General features: G+C 38.4%; 1 pseudogene across 1 annotated transcript; it reads left to right on the top strand.

The window, feature by feature from the left end:
* Positions 1 to 2,904: 2,904 nt before the first annotated feature.
* LOC308417369 (inhibitor of nuclear factor kappa-B kinase subunit alpha-like) lies at positions 2,905 to 6,312 on the top strand (annotated as a pseudogene). Its single transcript has 2 exons — positions 2,905 to 2,967; positions 4,002 to 6,312. The product of its transcript is annotated as an inhibitor of nuclear factor kappa-B kinase subunit alpha-like (transcript).
* The last annotated feature ends 1,684 nt before the right edge of the window (positions 6,313 to 7,996 follow it).

Raw genomic sequence — 7,996 nt, 5'->3', positions numbered from 1 at the left:
AATTTGTTATAATTGCTTAGACTGATTCTGACCTTCAGATTAAGGAATACAGAGAAGATAGCTGGACATGGAGTAATCACTCTGGACACAGACATGGAAAATTACTTGTGGTGTCAGAAAAAAAGTAAATTGTCTTCCTGACAATGTAGAAGTGTTTACTGATTGTGGATATCGTAAGTTTCTTGCGTCTATTAAAAAAGACAGAAAACTATTTGAACTGCTGTTGATTTGAAATTGTGTCAGATCTACCTATATCCTAAGTGTATACCAAAGTAATAAACTGTTACAAGGGGAGATTTCCCTTATTTAATATATTTCCACTTTTCTAACTTCTCTCTGGAATCTTTTCAAATATATCTGTATTTAATGCCATTTCTCTCTTATCACATTGATTTCTTATTTCTTGCTTCCTTCAATTTAAAACTACTTACGTTATAGTCCTTGTGTCAATCAAAGGTTTATCCAAGAAATAAAAACAGATTTGTGTAAAGTAAGAAATTTATAACAAGGATTTGCCATTTATATTTTGGATTATGGGTGAAAAGTCTTCATGGTTCTATTGTTTTTGTTTCAGATGCTTGAATCACTCAAACAAGCAAAAAAAGGGAGAAACAGTGAGTTTGAAATGTTGGTGTCTTACTTAGGGTTTTATTACTGTGAACATTCATCATGACCAAGGAAACTCTTATTAAGACAACCTTTCATTAGGGCTGGCTTAAGGGTTTAGAGGATCAGTCCATTATCATCAAGGCAGGAACATGGCAGTGTCTAGGCAGGCATGGTGTAGGAAATGCTGAGAGTTGTACTGCTTGTTCCAAAAGCAAACAGGAGAAGACTAGTTTCCAGGCAGCTAGGACAAGGGCATTAAAGCTCACAGTGACACACTTCCCCTAATTAGACTACACCTACTCCAACAGGGCCATACTTCCGAGCACTGTCCCATGCTAGGCCAGGCATAGTCAAACCACCAGAGTTGGTATGAGAACTAGAAGCACACTAGAATCCATGCAGCCTGCCCCTGCTCCTAGTGTCCGAGGTGGGACAGTCTGCTTGAGTTGCTAATATGAGCTGAAATGTACCTGTCTCAGAAGGTATAAAATGGTGATCTAGCAAGAGCAGTATTTCTGTGGCCTCAAACCAAGAAAATGAGCTATCCAGCATGTTAACTACCTAAAAGAGAGACAACACTAGCTGAAAGGTACAGAAAGAACCTACTCATTTGTTTTCAAATCTTAAGTAAAGTAGCTATCCTGGTCTTTACTAATACTTTCAAGGCATAGGAAATTCTAAGAAAACATATCCATGTTTATTCAGTTTGCAATATACATGCCCTTTATAGTCTCTTCTTAATCAATTTCCAAGATTCCTTCTCCCTAACACACACACACACACACACACGCACACGCACACGCACACGCACGCACACAAACATAGGCTGTAATTTAACTTCTGCTGTCATTTGGAAGCTTTTACATCCTTTTATGGATTGTTTTCAGATGACTCTCTCGCTGGGATCTGAGGGTCTCTAATAAGACTAAGCTGAGTAGCTACTGAGTACACGGGATCCAGCTATTTCCATACCCCAACAGTGGCCTTGAGAAAATGCAACATCAGACCCAGTTTTTATATAGTGATAGGGATTAGATTCAGATCTGCATTCTTGCAGTGCAAGCATTATAGCAACAACCTAGTCTCCTGTCTCCTATCGGTAAAATTCCCTTATGGTTCAAATGTTCGTTGCAATGATTACTCCTCTGCCTTACTTTGTTGTAGCTGTCATCCAGCCCAAGACCTCTGTCTCCCATGCTAGACAGGGGTTTTTTGTAGGCAGTCTTCCCAGCTCTTTTGACATTTTTAATCCATAATTTTGTATGTTTTAGTATAAGAATATATTCACCATATTTAATCCAATATGTTGGCCGAATGAAAATGCCTGATCTTGCATCATTACAGTGTATGAGTTGTCTAAGGAAAATACATGCTAAGTTCTCTACCATTAAATTAGAATTTGCCTCCTCAATAGAGAAGGAATTTTGCATGAAAGCATACGTGATAATATTTTTAGTGAAAAAAAACTATTTTCCATTCAATATATTTTAATCATTTCCTCTCCCTCAGTATCTTCCAAATACTTCTCTCCTTACCTCCCCAGATTTATATTATTATTGAGTCCAGTCTGGCCATGTCTTAGTCGGGGTTTCTATTCCTGCACAAAATATCATGACCAAGAAGCAAGTTGGGGAGGAAAGGGTTTATTCAGCTCACACTTCCATATCATTTTTCATCACCAGAGGAAGTCAGGACTTGAACTCAAGCAGGTCAGAAAGCAGGAGCTGATGCAGAGGCCATGGAGGGATGTTGCTTACTGACTTGCTCAGCCTGCTTTCTTATAGAACCCAGGACTACCAGCCCAGGGATGGCTCCACCCACTATGGGCTGGGCTCTCCCCCTTGATCACTAGTTGAGAAAATGCCTTACAGCTGGATCTCATGGAGGCATTTCCCCAACTGAGGCTCCTTTCTCTGTGATTAACTCCAGCTTGTGTGAAGGTGACACAAAACCAGCCAGTACAGCATATAAGGGATGGTGTGACATGGTTCCCGGCCCTGTATCAGAGTTAGAAGTGTGAGGACCTCTGTAGATGTCACTGGTGGCTCTGGGTGTAAGGCTTGTTTGTATAAAAACATAGTTTTTATTTAATTCCATATTCCTCCTTCAGGATATATTTTCCCTGCCGAGGTTAATGACTCCCTGATAATTAGAAACAGCAACTATCTAGGAGTTAAGGATGTGTCTATATCTCAGCAAAATGGTAAACACTGAGACTTTCAGGATAGCCTTAAGGATGTGCAAAGGAACTCTGGAAACATGGGTTCAAAAATGTAATTCTTCAACTAGGCCAATATGAATTGCATAAAAGGCTTCACAGATCTGAAGGAACAGAGGCAGCTACACCATGAGCAGCTTGTAAGAAAGATACTGAGGAAGGAGATGAAGAAATTTAGAAAGAGGTTTTCACAGGTTAACTATATCATTCTACTGTATACACTACAAAGACAAGGGCTACAGAAGTAATTTTTCTTCTACAAGTCCCTTATACTCATGGGAACTTCTGAGAATATTCTTCCATTCCTTCTGTAGCTAAAGATCTCTTAGTTTTTCTTACTTTCTCACCTACATTGGTTAAAAAAAAATCAACTGAGTGTTTGCTTTGAAGAAGTAACTATGAATCTTTTTGATGCACCAAAATTGATCTAAATCCTTTTACTGAGATTTTTCAAGTTTTTTCTTGTTTTTACTGCCTCCAAAGACACCATAATGTTCAAAAGTGGAAACCAAGACTGGCAGTGCATTAAACAGTGTGCTAGAATTTTAGAGAATGCTCTTCACACCTAATGACAATCATAGTTTATAATAGTGACAAATACTGATCTTTTAAATAAACTTTCTCAGAGAATACATATTCATTCAGCTGGGATTATGGGGCAACTTCATACCTGTTCTGTGACTCTACAAAACTTAATGACCCTAAATACCTTTATCATATGGGAAAAACAAATTCGAGATTCTTAAGAACTATTACTTCAAATGTGCATCTTATTAGATTTATTCAAATTTGGTTGTCAAATTGCCAGTCACCAAGTTAGAACTGATCGATTAAAATTAGAGGTAAATACATAATTGATCAAAGAAATTTAAGATTATAATCTTTACTTACTTCCTGTGTCCTGGCATAATATGCTCTGATATAAACAAGAGACATAGATCTTGGAGCCATGGAAAAAGCATTAATATTGTCACAGATAAGAATCCAGGAATGTTGTTCTGAGGAAAACAACTGTGGCCACATTTAGACTGAGGAGTTTATATGCTCTTTATTTACCTTGACAGTGGTAAGATCAAAAGGAAATTATTTGACTAAGATAAGAGTATGCTGGGCAGCCTGAGGCAGCTGGACCTCCAGCCCCACTCGGGCCTCCAGGACTGTGGACAGCCTCTAGGAGACATGGGAGCAGCTTGGCACTGGTGGCTTCAGAACATCAGTCTGAATAGACACCTTGAACTTGATCTGGAAATAGCAATTAAGTCTTGTCGCTTAGAGCTAAGTACCAAAAACAGAGAGTGATGGTGCCATGAAATCTAGATCATGAAAACGTTAAATCATGCACATGTTGTAAAAGGCCTGTGATGTTCCTGAGGAATTGAACTGTTTAATTAATGATGTGACTTTTCTAGCAATGGAGTACTGTTCTGGAGGAGACCTCTGGAAGCTACTCAATAAACCAGGAAATTTTTGTGGATTTAAGGAAAGCCAGATACTTTCTTTACTGAGTGACATAGGATCTGGGATTTCATATTTGCATTAAAACAAAATTATACATCGAGATTTAAAACCTGAAAATATAGTTCTTCAAGATGTTGGTGGGAAGATAACGCATAAAATAATTGATTTGGGTTATGCCAAAGATGTTGATCAAGGAAGTCCCTGTACATCTTTTGTGGGAACATTGCAGTATTTGGTCCCAGAGCTCTTTGAAAATGAGCCGTACACAGCCACTGTGGATTATTGGAGCTTTGGGACTATGGTGTTTGAATGTATTGCCAGATCTAGGCCTTTTTTGCATTGTCTGCAGGCATTTACCTAGAATGAAAAGATTAAGAAAGATCCATAGTGCATATTTGCATGTGAGGAGCTGACCAGAGAAGTTTGCTTTAGTAGCCATCTACCGCAGCCAAATAGCCTTTGTAATTTAGCAGCAGAGCCAATGAAAATCTGGCTACAATTGATTGTGAACTGGGACCCACAGCAGAGAGTGAGACCTACTGATCTTGCTTTGAAGTAGCCAAGATGTTTTGTATTAATGGATCACATTCTCAACTTAGAGATAGTGCACATCCTAAATATGACTTCTGCAAAAATCATTCCATTTCTGTTACCATGTGATGAAAGTCTTTATTCACCGGAGTGTGGAATTGAGTGTGAAACTGGAATAAATACAGGTTCTCAAGTACTTCTGTCAAAGACAGGGATTTCTCTGGACCCTCGGGAACCAGCCTCTCCATGTGTTCTAGATGGAGGCTGTGATAGCTACATGGTTTATTTGTTTGATAAAAGAAAGACTTATATAAAGGACCATTTGCACCCAGAAGCTTATCTGACTGTGTAAATTATATTGTACAAGACAGCAAGATACAACTTCCAATTGTACGACTGCAGAAAGTATGGGCTGAAGCAGTGCACTATGTATCTGGGCAGAAGGAAGACTACAGCAGGCTCTTTCAGGGACAAAGAGCAGCAATGTTGTCTTCTTAGATATAATGCTAACTTAACAAAATTAAAGACTACTTTGATCTCAGCATCACAGCAACTCAAAGCTAAATTGGAGTTTTTTCGAAAAAGCATCAGATTCACTTGGAGAGATACTGTAGCAGATGACTTATGGGATCTCTTCAGAACAAATGCTGAAAACATGGAAAGAAATGGAAGATAGGGCCATTCACTGTTCTGAGGTTAGTGTCCTTGGATAGTGTGAGGATCAAATTATGTCTTTGCACACTGAGATCATGGTGCTCCAGACGAGCCCCTGTGGAAGATGCCAGGGAGACATGATGGGATCTCTGGAACAGAGTGCCATTGATCTCTGTAAGCAGCTGAAACACAGAGATCACTCCTACAGTGACCGCACAGAGATGGCGAAGATCATTGGGCACATCGTGCAGAGTCAGCATTGGGTTCTCAAGGAGCTGTTTGACCATCTGAGCAAGTTGTTGGGTTGCAAACAGAAGATTATTGATCTACTCCCCAAAGTGGAGGTGGCCCTTAATAATATCAAAGCTGACAATACTGCCATGTTTATGCAGGGAAAGAGGCAGAAAGAAATTTGGCACCTCCTTAAAATTGCCTGTACACAGAGTTCTGCCCACTTTCTTGTAAGATCCAGTCTAGAAGGCCCAGTAACCCCACCAGTATCCCCATGGCTGCCCCCTACATTAGCAGACCGAGAACATCTTATGGCATGTGTGAGAGACATTGGCATAAACGATAGAAGAAAGAATTCTCCTAGGAGACACAAGGAAGAAGCAGGCTGGGTCCAGCTGGTCCTTGGGAACCTCCATGTTGCTATGAGATTCACCGTCCGTCCTCTGATCTCTCCTTTCTCCACCCTCCTTGCTCCTGGATGGAGGCAGAGAACAGGCGGTAGAAAACCACCAGGGAAGAGAGTTGCATGGACAGGTTGGGCCATGGTGGTGGCTCACGCCAAGAGACAGAGGTGTGCGCAGCTCCATATCAGGGTCAGAGCTGAGGAGTGAGAGCTCAAAGCTGGTAAAGAGTTAAAACATTTTTTTTTATTTTTAATATGTAGTACAATAATTTTTAGGATCAAATGTTTTTATATGTCAGCATACCATACACATTTGTTTTTAAATTTACTAATTTCATTCTTTTATCTTTAATTGATGTTTTGACATAAGCCATTTTCAAACACTCAGTAGGAAATGTTTAGCATATGTAGACATGCAGGGACCATCATCATAATCACAGCAGTAAACATGCCCATTATCTCCAGATATCTTTTTTCTTGGTAAGACTCCCTCACACTTCCTCACATGGAAACATGGCATACTTACTGTCACTGTAGATTGATTTGCATTTTCCAGGAATTTATGTAAATAGAATCTTAGGATATGCAATCAATTTTGCCCATCTTCTTTCACATAGTATGATGGTGTTTATTTGCCCATGTTGATGTTTTTGTCAGTAGTTCATTATATGCTGATATTGAGTAGGATGTGTTTTTACAAATATACCAATATTCATTCATCCTCCAATCTACTGATTAAAAATCCTGACCGTTTCCAGGCCAGTGGTATTACAATGGTGCCACGGAGAACAGTGATTTATAACTACATTGATAAATGCACTGGTTATTAGCTTTGAAGACTTCTGACGTTAAAGTTTTGTTTGTGATTTTGACACAGCATCCTCTATGAAACAGACTGGCTTTCAGCTCCCTGTGTAATTAGATGCAACCTGGATCTTCCTGCTTGAACTTCTTGAATACTGGGATAATAAGTATTCAGTATTTCTCCTTTGTTTCCTTTTTAAGTTTTAGTAGGTATATTGTAGCTTTTGACAAATTCTTCAGAGACGAGCAGACTATCTACTAATAGAGAAGGTGAACTATGTTCCCCTCAGTTTTTTCTTGTTGTTAAATTTTTATTTTACACTGGCTATATCTAGCAGTATAATGCTACAGAGAAGCTTGAGAAGTGGCGAACATCTTCGTCTTTTCATTTTATTAAAAGCACTTGGCATTCAATGATTAGGTATGATACCTGTGTGAATTTCAATGAATACATATATGTTTAAAAGATGTTAGATCTGTATTTATTCTATTCAGTAACAATTTTTATGTCTTTGTTCCTATGGATTTATACTGATGTTGTCCCATGATATCAGTTATAAACAATTACCTCATAAAATTAACAGTTTATGTAGAATTAACATAAAGATATGCAATTAAAGTTGATATGTGATTAATATTATTATTTCTTAATATTTGGTAAAATTGACCAGTAAAGGCACATGGGACCCAAACATTATATTTTCAAGTCAAATGTTTAATAGAAAATTTAATTTTCTTAATGTATAGGAATATTTAAATTACCCATTTTATTTCCACCATCTTTGGTAGTTGATAGGTCTTTAGAAATCAGTCCATTTACTGAAATGTAGTTACTGTTGTTTAATATCTAAGAACATAAATATTTATGTTGCTTTTATTCACTTATACTTAATCTCTCTCTCTGTCTCTCTCTCTGTCTCTGTCTCTTTCTCTCTCTCTCTCTCTCTCTCTCTCTCTCTCTCTCTCTCTCTCTCTCTCTCTCTCTCTCTCTCACACACACACACACACACACACACAAACACACACAAACAACAGATAGACAACTTAGTCTGTGTTATAGTATTTTAGTTTGCTTTTCATCTGTGATT

This window comes from Micromys minutus (genome assembly GCF_963924665.1).
Source record: "Micromys minutus genome assembly, chromosome: 1".
In the NCBI taxonomy this organism is placed as follows: domain Eukaryota; kingdom Metazoa; phylum Chordata; class Mammalia; order Rodentia; family Muridae; genus Micromys; species Micromys minutus.
Note: the sequence above shows the minus strand (reverse complement) of the source record. Positions and strands in the feature narration are given on the sequence as shown.